This window comes from Eptatretus burgeri, chromosome 6 (assembly GCF_056783735.1).
Source record: "Eptatretus burgeri isolate ZD-2024b chromosome 6, Ebu_testis_v1, whole genome shotgun sequence".
NCBI lineage: Eukaryota > Metazoa > Chordata > Myxini > Myxiniformes > Myxinidae > Eptatretus > Eptatretus burgeri.
In genome coordinates, this window is record NC_140966.1 from 8,769,135 (window position 1) to 8,784,345 (window position 15,211).

A 15,211-nucleotide genomic window follows, 5' to 3' on the forward strand; every position below is an offset into this window, starting at 1 on the left:
GTTCCACGTGTTGGACCAGTTTGTGATTTTATTCAGATCAGCAGTGAGCGAAGAAGCTGCTGCTTGTCGGTCTGAGGGATGACAGATGGTACGGCAGAGGGTGGAGTCATCAGCAAAGAGATATAGAGGATTTTTCAGAGAGTTGGAGAGATCATTGATGAAAACCAGAAAAAGAACAGGGCCCAGAACGCTACCTTGAGGAACTCCAGCCTGGTCAGGAAGGGGGGATGAAAGAACTCCATTTATGGCCACACGGTGACTGCGACAGGAGAGGAAGTCTGTGAGCCATAAGTGGAGATGGCCTTGGCTACCATGGGAAGAGAGTTTGGTGAGTAGGGCAGGGTGCCAGACTGTGTCAAAAGCACGTGATATGTCCAGGGATACGGCTCAGATTTCCTGTCTGGCATTGAGGACTTGCATCCATTGTTAGGAGAGCAGGAGCAGCATATCCAGGGTAGAGTGACCTGTCTGAAACCAAATTGATGATCAGAAATCAAGCCATTGGAGAAGAGGAAGGATTTGATGTCTGAAGCAATGATGGATTCCATAACCTTGCTGATGATTGGGAGAAGGCTGATTGGTCTGTAGTTGCAGGGATATGTTTTTGCACCTTTTTTGTGCAGGGCAGTGATGTTTGCTGATTTCCAAGCAGATGGCAGATAGCCTTGAGCAAATGAGAGGGTGAATAGAACAGAGAGAGGGTGAGCAAGAGCAGAAGAGCAGGCTTTGAGGACACGTGGGCTGATGCCGTCTGGACCGGTTGCAGAATCTGAGTCGAGGTTTGACAGCAAGCTCTCCACCTTGTCAGGAGAAAAGGACACAGAGTCTAGGGACAGTTGGGTGCGACTGGGTAAGGTGGGTCGAGAAAGTGATGGGTTTTGGACACAAGATTTAGCTGCAAACACCGAGTTTAGGCATTCAGCTTATTCACGTGCGGTATCAGCAGTGCCGCCATTTGAGGTAAGGGAGGGGATGGAGGGGGAACATCCACCAGAAACAGATTTGATTAGACGCCACCAGGATTTTGAGGAGGGGGAGAGGTTTGAGACTTCAGAGTTGAGATGAGAAAGATGTTGTTTTCTGGCTCTCCTGAGGGTAGATACACATTTGTTCTGAGCTTTATGGAAGGAACTGAGATTGCCCTCAGTTGGGTTTGCTTTCCATGAGGCAAAGGCAAGTTGTTTCAGGACAACTGCCTCACCACAAGCTTCAGTGAACCAAGGGCGGGAGGAAGGGTAGGACAACTGAAGACGAGAGGTGATAAATCTGTGCATGAGGGAGAGCAAGTTTCTTTGAAAGAATTCCCAGGATGAGTTGATGTTGGAGAAAGTAGCGATAGGAGACCAGTCTATAAGTTTGAGGGCTGCTTGGAGACCCTGCCAGTCGGCTTGAGTGAAATGCCAGACTCGACGACGGTGAGGTGGTTCTCTGATAATAGCCAGATAGATGTCCACTTTGACAAGGACGTGGTCAGAAGAACCAATTGGAGCGGAGAAAGAGCAGCAGATATTGTCAGGGAAATTTGTCAAAATCAGATCCAGAAGAGATGGAGTACCATTGGTTGAGATCCGGGTCGGGAAATTGACCGATTGAGTCAGTCCCAATGAGTCGCAGAAAGCTTTTGCTGAGGTGCCATGACAGGTGAGAGAGGTACCCACACCTAGCCAACTGGCATGATGACAATTGAAGTCACCATATATGAGGAAGAGAGAGTTTGGATGAGAAGATAGAAGTTGGTCCATGTTTTCAGATAGTGAGGTGTAGATGGAGTCATCACTGTAAGGTGGACGGTACAGTACACATATAAATATGAGGTGGGAGTGGAGGGGAAACCGTAGCCAGAGGTATTCCTGGGGGTGTGGGGAGTGAGGGCAGTGCATAGAGAGTGAGGAATAGAGTCTTTGATGAAGAGAGCAACTCCTCCACCAGGGCGAGGCTCAGGTCTGTCATACCAGAGGAGGGAGTAACCAAGGAGAGATACTTGAGAGTCAGACACGTCTTGGGGGAGGAATGTTTCTGTGAGGCAGATTATGTCTGGTTTGTCAGTGGCAACCTGTATGGAAAGATCTGAAAGGTTTGAGCGAATGTCCTGGATATTTGAGGTCCACACTTTTAATGAAGAGGTAGGGGAGGAGGCTTTGGGTGCAGGGGGTGGGCGGAGGGGAGGGTAGGACAAGGGATGAGGGGGGGAGGTAAGGAGGTTGTTGAAAGAGTGTGGGAGATTGCAGAATAGCTCGGGGAGGCGGCCGACTGAGGAGGAGAAAAGGCTCTGTGGTGCTGGGGGGAAGGGGGACAAGAGAGGAGGAAGAAGGCAGTTGAGGATTTGAGGAGGTGGAGTGAAGAGATGGAGGTGACAGGGCAGTGGAAGGAGGGATGAATGGTGGTAGAAAGGTGAGGGGGAGTTTTTGAGAGAGGTTAGAGGGAGGCTTGGAGGGAGAAGAGTGGGGTGGTTGCTTTGAGAGTGAGGGGTGAGAGGAGTGAGTTGGCACTGAGGTTGGAAAAAAAAGAATGGTTGATGGAAAGCGAACATTCATTGCAAACTGGGGGTTTTTTTTTTAAGTTTTCGGTCAGTTATGCGATTAGACACATTTCTTGAGGGATGCAATAAAGACGAATTCAGAGAATGGAGAGAAGAAACGCTGTAACAGTTGGATATTTTAGGCAATGTATGAAGGAAAGGTCAAATTGAAAGCAGTCTGTTTAAATAGCAGAAGAGTAGTGCATTATGATACAGTAAAGAGTACCACATGTGTGGAAGATGAAGCATTATAAGAGATCCTTTTTGTTATTATTATTAATGTTTGAGAGAATTTTCAACAGATTCGGTTATGGAAGTGTTGCAGAAAAAAAAATCGAGGAAGAAGAAGAAGAGGAAGAAGAAGAGGAGATGAAGAAGAAGAGGAAGAAGAAGAATCGGAGAAAGGTAGCGTTTTTTTGTTTGTTTGTTTTTTATTTAAGATAAGAAATAGAGTGATTAGTTGGGAGGGATGGGGGACGTTAAGAAAGTGGGAAAGACAGAAATTGAAGATAATGGGGAGAAAAAACAAATAAACATGATCGTACACCAATGGGAAGAAAGGGTAGGCCTCAAGCCTCAAGGATAGGCCTCAAGCACCCAGTAAGACAAGTTTGACGAAATCTCACAAAATAGCACGATTTTTGAAACAAAACCGAACTAGGAACACACAGTAACATGTAGGTGAGAAAATAAACAGTTAAAACGGGACAAATAATGACCAGAAACTTAAATTTGAGATGGTCAGCAGGGATTCCCGGAGACCTGCCAATGCTCCAAACCCAGAACTGGAAGTCAATATTTAGAGTAATATAAACATCAGCTTAGTCGTCTTCCTCCCCCGCCACCCCCGTGGAGGGAATACCCTGGGTGCAACCAACACGTCTGCAAAATTTGGTGGAAATCGGGTAAAAATCGAAAGTCGTTCCCCACGCTTGCGGAGGAGGTGGAGCATTATTGTGCCGATGACCTGACCTTGGGTACCACCAACACATTTGCAAAATTTGGTGGGGATCCAACCCTACTATTTTTTTCTGTGATTTTCAGATGTACATACGTACGTACGTACATAAAAAAATACTTACACACATGATGAACAGGCATTCGATAATATGAATGAGGAAAGTGAAAAAAAAAAAACTTTATCCTTAAGAAATCGTTGTGGCCTGTTCCAAGTCAAGTCATGGTTGAGCAGGCCAAAAACATAGTGGCTTCAGGCCCCAGCGAGGTTTTATGATTTTGGCGTTATGGAGGAGACACACTGACACACACACACACACACACACACACACACACACACACACACACACACACACACACACACACACACACACACACACACACACACACACTAGGATGCAATTGTCTGATAATGCTGAGGCTGTGTGGTTGTCGTGTTTTTTCCTCCATCTCTTACTGATTCATTGAGACTGTCAACTATTCAATCCTAGGATGAGAAAACTTGTAAGTTTTACTTTGTGTGGTGTGCTCATGTGTAATAATCCACTCAGTTTTGAAATTTTTGGCTAAGTTAGTGATGGCGATCAATGACTACAGCAGTGTATCCAAGCTTCACTTTTAGTTTTCACAGTAAATAGTGCGTGATGCACATTTGTATGGTTCACGTCAAATATTATGGGATGAAGTCCCGAAAAGTGGTTGACATGTATGTTCATTGGGTGATTCAATGATGTTATTTCGGGCGTTTCAAAATAATTTTCTCAACAATATTGTGACAAATATTATGTTCTTCAATTAACCAAAAACATGTTAGAATTATTCGAAGCAAATGAATTTCAAAATGGCCTCCAAAACTGGAGAATGTCATGGAATCGAATACGCAGTGAGAGGAGACATTTGATTACAGCTCCCTCTGTTGTCTTCTAAAATATTACCACACCAACCCATCTATGCAAGATCCAAGAAAGAAAATGCAAAAAAGTATTTAATTAATGAAATTATTGTTTTTTGTTTGTTTTTTTTTGTTTTGTTTTTTTTGTAGTTTTTGTGTTTTTTCTTTTCTTTTCTTCCCTTCAGAGAGGGGACATGGGCTTGGTTAAAAACACACATCCACCACACAACCCCCCTTAACAAGACCCCCACCAACAGCACTCCATACACAATCACCCATCAATACTCAAACTACCCAAAAGTCTTATCAACATCCCCATACCCCTCTATCTCCATCACTTCCAGGTACCTATCCAATTCTAATCTAAATTTATCTACTTTTTCTGCTGCAGATACCTTTCCAGGGAGACTATTCCATACATTAACTACTCTCTGAGTGAAAGTCCCCTACCTTGCTACTATCTTAACTCTCCTCTGCTGTACTCACAGGCTATGGCCTCTGGTTCTATCACTGTCTACTCTTTTGAATAATTCATCTTCACTTATTTTATCTCTACCTTTCATTACCTTAAACATCTTTATCATATCTTCTCACAACCACCTCCTTTCTAGTGAATAAAGCCCTGTCTCCTTCAGCAGCTTCTCATAGCTGAGTCTAGCTAGACCCGGAATCAATCTAGCAGCCTACGCTCAATCCTTGCAATGGCATCTATGTCCTTCCTTCGTTGTGGTGACCAAAACTGCACTCAATATTCTAGATGTGACCCTCACTAAATTCCTACACAATGTTAACACCACCTCCTTTGATTTATAATTGATCCCCCTCCAAATATAGCCTAAAACCCTATTTGCTTTACCTAGAGCTGCCTGGCACTGTGCTGCCTGCTTACCTCCTATATCTATAGAAGATAAAGAAGATTATTATGAAGAAGAAGAAGAAGAAAAAGGAAGAAGAAGAACAACAAAAAATAAGAAGAAGAAGAAGAAGAAGAAGAAGAAGAAGAAGAAGAAGAAGAAAAAGAATAAGGCCCAAGCTGTGCCAACTGCCAGCTCCACTGTTCTCCTACCCACTCCTACACCAAATTACCTTCCTCCATATCCCACTTCTCCCTCTCCCTCTCTTCCTGTCTCCCACATGGCTACCTCGTGTGCAGAGGTCCCTTGCATATCCATGAAGCATTGTCCTAAAAAGAGATTGCACGTATTTGTTTCATACCGAATGTGTTGCAGTAATAGGCGACACTTTGAGAAAGCAAACAGATGTATTGAAAGACACTCAAGAGTAACGTTACCAGCATACCTGTTTCCAACCACCGGCCCCACCTCTCACACACACACACACACACACACACACACACACACACACACACACACACACACACACACACACACACACACACACACACACACACACACTAACTACACCACGAGCACCACCTGCTGGTTGTGGAAACATTACTATAACGTCTCTGTTCCTTCAAACATGACACACGCAGGACCGCCGAGAGCCACAATGGCCCCACGAGGTGCAAGACCCCTTCATCTGATTTACCGTAAGATAAAACCTGACCATATCATATTTAATCCTTCAAGTGGAGGGCAAGATGGCCTATACTACAGGTACACACACTCACCTATTTGCTGTCTCGCTTTCCAATGAACTTTCCAAAGTTTGTTTGTCGTGATCATTCACTTTCAATACAGTACTTCGATTGAGCCTTCCCTCCATCACTGGGCTTCTCGTGGGGGTTTTCAATTCGGCTTCGTTTCCTGAAAGAGAGTTCAGCCGACGCAACTGTCACATGCAAAGGGCAAAAAGTTCTCAGAGCAATGTAAAAAGTGGAGACTATTTCACCGGGCTCCATCGTGGTGATCTTCTTCAGAAGTGGAAGTGGGCCCAGAGGTTTGTCACCGAGGTTTGTGCTCTGGACAGACTTCACATGAGTGATTCGGTCTTCCAATTGACACCGGGAGACATCAGTGATGCGTTTATTTATTTGTGAATCTTGTGCATGTCATGGAGGTTTCTTCATCACTCAGCTCTCGATATCTCCATAAAAAAACAAACGAAATAAATTATTTATTTGATTCATGGTCTCAAATCCAGTGGTGAGTCCTGCCACAACAGGATCCACATCAAGGTAGAAGACACTAGATCAGAATTTAACCTCCTCTTCGCCCTCCGTTTTTCCGTCAAAGGTCATGGATTCCTCACACGTGTTTGCTCATCATAAAATTCTCTCTTCTGAACTTTAAGCTTCTTTGGAAACTCAGCAAGAACATTCCCAGCACTGGCAACAAGTTTTGTTCCAGTCACAATATCAGGACACTTGTTTCGAAATTTCTTGAGGTCACTGATGAGGCTATTCAAGTCTGAAACGTCGACATCAACGGTGGTTTTTCTGGCCTTCAATGATTTGGTTTCTGTTGTCGATTTCTGCCAGAATTTTCAGCCAAATTGCACACATGATGATGCAGATGCATGAAGATCCAAACTTATTCCTTATTTTAGGAGTGAGATTCAGAATGAGGAGCTGTTCCCATGGCCTCTTGTGTACCAGGGACGTGAGCTGCAAATGGTCGGACACCATCAACATGATCTGTCCATCTTGTATCAGGTAATCTATGCAGAGAGGACCCGGATTGATTTTGCAGTATGATCCACCACCGACGACTACTGGAGAATAAGTTGTAGATTGCCTGCGCAGTTCCAATGAATGTGACTGCTTCAGGAGAGCTAGCTGCAGAATCTGCACCACGTCGGTTCAGTGTACGACAACCACAGCGTGACAACAAGTACAAGGGGGTTATTTTCAATGATGCGTTTTTGAGCACCATTGTATTTTCCACCCATGTTTGCACCATTGTCACATCAATGTTATTCTCCTCCATTGTTTGGAGAATCATGGAAGCAATGTTATTTCCAATGCTTCTCACAACAATCAACAAAGGTCAAGAAACGCTCTTGAACAGTGAATCCACTTTGCCCTTGACTGAGATATCTTAGGTTGAATGTTGTTATCTCCACCACTAAAGGTGGATGGAGGTTATGTTCTCAGCCCTGGTCTGTCCGTTTGTTATTTGCGAAAATCGAAGATTTCTCAAGTGTATTGATTGGTTGCGCGCATTATTCTGTCTGTCTGTTTGTTTGTTTGTCACCGACAGGTCACAATTCTCAACCGATCTTCACAAAACTTCACCACATGGTAGAGTTTATCATAAGCAAGAAGCCTATTGTTTTCGAGGTCAAAAGATCAACATAGGCCAAAGGTCAACAACTTGGAAGGGATTTGTAAAATCCTCAATTGTCATGTGATTAACTTGAAATTTGAAGAGGATTTATATTTCAGGTCACTGAATACAAGTAGTAAATTCTTTTTGAGGTCAACATCGACCAAAAGGTGAACATAGGCTAAAGGTCAACAACTTAGGTGAGATTTCTAAAATCATCAATTTTCATCCGATTGACTTGAAATTTGAAGAGGATTTATATGTCAGGTCACTGAATTCAACCAGCCAGTTATTTTAAGGTCAAATTTGTTTTATGGATTTTGCAAATATCGTTCTCGGCACGACGTCTTTTTCTTCTTTGTCTATTTGAATTGTCTGTTTGCTTGTCAATCGCCTAAAGGTCACAATTCGAAGCCAATTGTCATGAAACTTCACTAAGTTGTCAAGGTAGTCACAACTGATATGCCTATTGATTTTGAGGTCAAATTTCTAAAATCGTCATTTTTCATCCGATTGACTTGAAAGTTGATCAGGATTTGCACATTGCGTCACTGAATTGGGAAACCAACAATTGGAGGGCAAAAGGTCAAAGGTCAACCAAAGGTTAAACCTCTAAAATCATAAATTTTTATCTGAAAAATCGTCAATTTTCATTCAATTGACTTGAACATTAAACAGCATTTGCAAAGTCCATCACTGAATTGGAAAAACAAACAAACTATTTTCGAGATCAAAAGGCCAAAGGTCAACTCAAGAGCAAACGTCGAAAATCATCAATTTTCAACTGAAAAAAAATCATCAATTTACATCCAATCAACCTGAAAATTAAGCAGCAATTGCAACGTGCATCACTGAATTTGAAAATCAACTATATTTGAGGACAAAAGGTCAAAGGTCAAACTTCTGAAATCATCCATTTCAATCTGACAAAATAATCAATTTTCATCTGATTGACCTGAGCTTTCATTAAGATTGTCAATTAGAATCCTAATAAAATAGACAATTTGATGTATGCATGGCAACCTTTGGAGATGGGGTGGATTTTGCAAGTCTCGTGCTCTGCGCGACGTCTTTTTCTTGTTTTTATGTTTATCGTTGAGAGGTCACAATTATAAACCGATCTTCACGAAACTTCACCACTTGGTGGAGTTCATCATAAGCATTAAGCTTATTGTTTTTGAGGTCAAAAGGTCAGCATAGGTCAAAGGTCAACAAATTTGAAAAAATTCTAAAATCCTCAGTTTTCATCCGATTGACCAGAACTTTGAACTGGATTTGCATACGAGGTCACGGAATTCAACCACCTATTATTTTTAGGTCAACATAGATCAAAAGGTCAACATAGACCAAAGGTCAACAAGTTAGGTGGGATTTCTAAATACTCAATTTTCATCTGATTGACTTGAAATTTGAAGAGGAGTTGCATATTTGGTCGTTGAATTCAACCACCAATTATTTTTGGTCAACATACACCAAAACATCAACATAGGCCAAAAGTCAACAAGTTTGGTGAGATTTTGAAAATCCTCAATTTTCAACCGATTGACTTGAAATTTGAAGAGTATTTATACTACAGGTCACTGAATTCAACCACCCAATTATTTTTGAGGTCAACATCGACCAAAATGTCAACATAGGGCAAAGGTCAACTGAGGTGAGATTTCTAAAATCCTCAATTTTCATCTTGAAATTTGAAGAGGATTTGCATATCAGTTCATTGGAATTCAACTACCAATTATTTTTGAAGTCATTTGCCAAAAGGTCAACAGAGACCGAATTTCTAAAATTGTCAATTTTCATCCTTGGGATTTGTAAAGGAGTTGCATATTTGTCATTTAATTCATCCACCAATTATTTTTGAGGTCAAATTTGTTTTCCGGATTTCACAAGTACGGTGCTATGCATGACAACATTTTTGTTTGCTTGTTCATTTGTCTGTTTTTGTGCAGGAAATCTCAAAAAGTCGTGGACGGATTCAGCCCAAACTCGGTGGATGAGTTGATTAGGTGAAAATAACAAACCAATTCAATGTAAGTTCAGATTCGAATCCGGGTCCGGATCCGAGAATTTTTTTTATAAATTTTTGTTCACTATTGAGTGATGGCATGAAAACTGTATATAGCATGACATCTGAAAAAAGTTGTGGACGGATTGAGACGAAACTTGGTGGGCAGGTTGGGTAGGTAACAAGAGAGAATTTATTCGATTTTGGTGAAGATCTGAATCCGGATTCGGATCCGAGAACTTTTTAAAGTGATTCTTCACCATTGAGAGATACGGCCAAAAACGACATACAGCAGGATATCTCAAAAAGTTGTGACCAGATTTGGACAAAACTTGGTGGATTAGTTGGGTTGGTGACAAGAACAAGCAAATTAAATTTCAGTTCAGGTCCGAATCCAGATCCAGCTTATGAGTGGGATCGAAAATGTTAACTAATAAGCTTGGCAGAGGTATGCGCTCTATCAAGTGGCCATTTTAGTTTGCTCTGCATGATGAGCATCTGGTGTTGAATCAACAATAACAGAAAAATACTTTACATTTTCTCATTCATCCCGTGTTAAACTATGAACATGTTCAGCACAGAGATATACAAACTCATTTTGTGATTCAGCAGAAAGGTAGTGGACCTGCATTTGCTCTCCTCTGTGTTGTGACACTTGCACCTTCGTGATATGGTCTCGTAGAAACGAATCATAATGGGCTAAAAGCTCCAGTGTACCAAGAAAATTCCCATTGTGAACAATGCAAGCATTTTAGAGCTTGAGCTCAAACATTTTTGGAAATAATTTCTAAATGTCTGTGATCTGTGTGCACTCTCACCTTCCGGCCGTAGCTATACTGGTGGAACTTCTTGAATCTGAAGTGTACAGCCAAAAGTTCTGTCTCAATTTGCACATATCTAGTTTCTACTGGCAAACAGGACCAGCTGACAATGTTGGAGTTGTGCAGCACCAAGCCTGATGTCAGAAGCATCTGTTTGAAGGGTGAGCTCAGTCTGGGGTCTGGGGGTAATCGTAACACAGTCCAAGATGCGTGCTGATGAGTCTCTTAATCTCTGCAGACATGGATATTATCGTGGACTTCTGTTCAGTGCCAGACAATATCGCTCTGAGTAAGTTGTTTGAAAGGATGGTAAACGGTCGCTTAGCTTTGGCAGAAACTTCCTCAGTTCCGTAACAAATCCGATGAAGCAACGTGTGCCTGGGACGTCTGTCTGTGTAAGCATCTCCAATACAGCTTGCACTTTCTGAGGGTCACGCTTCACTTCCTCCTAAAGAGGGGACTTGTGACTTGTGACTTGTCAGTTGTCCTCCTAAATTCCCTCAAGAGGAGACTTGTGACTGATGCAGTTTTGCTTTCTCGGGATTTAAACGCAATCGTTTTTGGCTGCACTGCTCATAAAAAAGGATCAGTTTCCAATCGTGGTCAGCCAATGCTTTCTCATCAGTTCTTCTTCCCCCTCTAAGGCCTAATCAACTTGCTTCTGAAATTCTTCAGGCATAGATTTAATTCCAAATGGCATCCTCAACCAATGGTCGTGACCGGATGGTGTATTGAATGTTGTCAGATTGGAACTGGGCTCGTCTAACTGCACATCCCAGAATACATTTTCACATTGATTGTGCTGAAAATATGTGCATTCCAGAAATCCGGCAGGATATCATCATTGACCAGTATCAGGTAATGACTCAGCATGATACCATTGTTGAGATGTTTCGGATCAATGCTTATCCTCATCTTCCCTGCAAACGCCTTTATCACCGTTATCAAACTGTTCACCAATGGGGTTGGGGTTGTACCTGGTGTAATGATGCCCAGCTCTTCCAAATGACTAAGTTACTCCTCAATCTTGGAATGCAGTACCACTGGAACTCTGGGTGGTAGATGTACGACTGGTTTGACTTTGGGGTCAGTCTCGATATGATGCTCCCCCCTTCAAACAGTCCATTGCCGGTGAAGAGATCACAATAGCGTTCCATCACATTATCAAGTGTCAGGAATTTGCTGGGAGGATTTGTTGCTGGTGTGCTTACGAGGTGGCAGATATTTTCATGTCGGATCTCAAGTAGCTGTAGTTGCTGGGCTGCGCGGCTCCCCAATATCGGTGTGCAGTCATACAAACTGGATACGATAGTGCTTTCCTGCACCAAGGAAAAAAACTTGAAACTTGGCGCACAGCAAGTACTCCTCATGCGGAATGTGTTTCATTTTTTTTATGATGTCATGGTGCCCTCCTTATGATATCATAATTGCATATGTAGAACACCACATCCGATCAGTATGAACATTTTTGAAGGTCATCAAGGGATAAAATGGTCCACAAAAAAAAATCGTTACGCCACTGGTCACGTGATTCGGCAGCTATATTGTTTTAAAAAAAAAAAAAACCCCCCTTCAAAAATCTTCTCCTCTAAAGTGGCTGAACAAATCGAGGTGAAGCTTTAAACGTATGACCGCCTGTCCATGAGGAACAAAAGGTTCACACATATGATATCATAGGTCACATGGCTGGCAGCCATATTGGATTTATCCTAAAACCTATAAAATTACACCACTCAAAAGAAGTCCTGGCAAGGGTCTGCAATCTCTGGTTGCTCTTTTTCTTGTTTGCATATGTTTTGTTTTGATTATATTACTCAAATGTCCAGAAAGAATCGAGAATTCTTCGACACCACCAACCACCCATCGCTCGCCGTAAACAGTTGGTTCTCCAAACCAGCACCAAATTACTTTCCCGTATTCTTCCTTCCCTGTACTTCCTCCATCTTCCTTCCCTGCACATCATGTTCGTCATAAGGGACAATGTTTCTCGAGTACGAAGTGGGGTGTGGCGCCTTTCCCGTGTGCGGTGGAGTGCAGCGTGTCTCGCATATACACAATAGAGTGCACACTGTAGACTGAACATTTGCGCGTGAGGGAGGGAGTGCGGCTCTCGTCACTGATTTGGGCATGTGAAAGGAGGGGTTGGGGGCTCTCGTAACCGTCACCACAGAATTATGTGGGATTTTGCACAAGCTGCATTGTGGAACCACCCTAATCTGATATGCACCAATGAGAGAGAGGCTCGCATGAGAGGGAAGGGAGAAGGCGATGTCCTGTGAGGAGGAAAGAGCTCAGAGAGTGTACGGAGATGCCTAAAAGCTGGTCCTGCAAGGAGAAGGAAGACGTGCAGAGTGTGGAGGAGAGAAGGAAGGAGCCCATGGTGTGGAGGAGAGAAGGAAGGAGCCCATGGTGTGGAGGAGAGAAGACGAGAAAGCCCAGAATGTGGCTTCGTTCATCTGGAGCTGCTGGTCCCATAGGTACAGCAGAAACAGAGCTGCTTGCTATTGGGCTGTGTTTAGGTAAGAGGAGTCGACCCCATGCTCCCTACTTTTCTTTTCTCTCAGTTCTTCTTGTCTCTTCTCCCCAGATTGAATGATGGCCATATGTCTTTTGTGTAAATAAGATTGTATTAGAATATGTGTTCGGGTTAAGTCTGCTCTTTTGTGCCTTTTGCTTTGTGCCTGTAAACACTCATTTTTATGATCACTTGCTTTTGTGAATAAACACTTGGAAATAATGTGCTTTTCACCATTGCTTGCTTGTGTGGGTGTAACTATATAGATTGTTGGTTGCTCTTTCAAATATGTCTCAGTTGTCCTTTCCTCCATTGGTCCGACACAGTGTACAAGTATGGTTAGTCAGGAAGTTATACCCCACCGATTGTCTCTCCTCATTAGCCAGCGTACACTCATTGTATCGCTTGGCAGTAACCCGAGTGTGCACTGACGGCATGAAACTCGGTTAATTTGGTCACCACCTCAGGTAAACGGAATCTGATGGATAACTTTATTTGAGTATATGAGGTTAATTGGCGTTCATGGTTGATTAGTAACTCACCGGACTGCTGAGTTATCCGTGGCAGGCGGCCTCAGGACTGGGCGTTCGGAAGGAACCTGAAGGCTTCTCCTCATGGCAAACCTCGAAGCCCGGGCCGTAACAATATGTAGGTTTAATAACGTGCTGTATTTGTGAAAATATCTCGTTAATAATATTTTTACTATTCATATTGTATTTCACCAATTCCATTTGGTGTCGTTTTATGATCTTAAAGAAAACTTGTTTGAATCTGCCAAGTGCAGCTCCCTACCCGTGTTAGTAAACGTCTAACTCGATGTTTTCATCCATTGATAAGTTCATTTTTCTTCAATCCAATATGGCTGCCAAACCATGTGACCTATCAATTATTCCTGAACAAACTTGTACACCCAATATTTGGGGAGCATTTTTGTGAAGTTTCCTCTCGATCTGTCCAGCCGTTCTGGAAAATAAGATTTTTAGAGGTTTTTGGTTAAATCCAATTTGGCTGCCAAACCATGTGACCTCTGATATGTGAATCACTTGTTCCTCATGGATAGACAGGTCAAACGTATAAAGTTTTGCCTCGATCTGTTCAGCAGCTTCAGAGAAGAGGATTTTTGAAGGTTTTTCTTTTTTAAAACAATACGGCTGCCGAATCACATGACCTATGACGTCATCAAAAAATTTCATACTGATCAGATGTAGCATTCTACACATGAAATTATGACATCATAACGAAGGCATCTATGACATCATAAAAATCACACTTATTCCCCATGAGGGGTACTTGTCGTGTGCCAAGTTTCAATTTTTTGCTTGGTGCGATTTCAGATACAGAGGTGCAAAGTTTTTCCGTTTTTCCAACATGGCTGACACACCACGTGATCGACGATGTTCTCATGATCATTGCATCATTCCACATGAGTGGTGGCACCAATAGTGAAAGTTTCATCTCAATCCAACAAGCGATTGCAGAGAAACACATGAAAGTTCTGTGAGGATAAACAAACAAATGAAAAATTACTCAGTGACAACTTGGCAAACCAGCACAAAGTAGAATGGCACTGGGTAGAGTGCATACCTCTGCCAGGTGGAACAGTTTACGTTTTGTCTCCCACTGATGGGCTGGATCCGAATCAAAATCCAATTGGCTTGATCTTGTCACATTTTCAACTCAACCACCTTGTTTTGTCAGAACTCGTCCACAACTTTTTGAGATGTCGTGATATATTTAGTTTTTGGTCCAATCTATCAATTTGAGAAATTGGGCCCGTGTTGACCTTTTGACCTTAAAATTAATGAGTTGTTGAATTCAGCGACCTGAGATGTAAATACTTTTCAAATTTCAAGTCAATCGGATGAAAATTGAGGATTGAAAAAAATTTGGCCCAAATTGGCGTTTTGGCCTATTTTGACCTTTTGGCCTATGTTTACCTCAAAATTAATAGGTGGTTGAATTCAGCGAACTGACATGAAAATGGTCTTCAAATTTCAAATTAATTGGATTAAAATTGACGATTTTGTGACGTTGATCTTTTGACGAACTTTTTAAATGTTTATAATTTGATGAAAAAAGTTCAAATGGTAAAAAGGTTACGGCCTGGACACACACACACACACACACACACACACACACACACACACACACACACACACACACACACACACACACACACACACACACACACACACACACACACACGGGTGCGTGGCGTATATAGAGCCTGCTAGTTCTGAGAGCGCCATTAAAATCCCAAAAAGAAGAAGAAG

The 15,211-nt window shown here is 42.3% G+C and overlaps 1 long non-coding RNA gene across 1 annotated transcript in view; it reads right to left on the reverse strand.

Annotated features, from left to right (window-relative positions):
• The window catches only part of LOC147024203 (uncharacterized), a 39,147-nt gene extending 23,941 nt beyond the window's left edge, over positions 1–15,206 (reverse strand). The window contains exon 1 of the long non-coding RNA XR_015058929.1: positions 6,001–15,206. This is a non-coding gene — a long non-coding RNA (uncharacterized LOC147024203). The remainder of the gene's footprint in view (positions 1–6,000) is intronic.
• Positions 15,207–15,211: the final 5 nt, after the last annotated feature.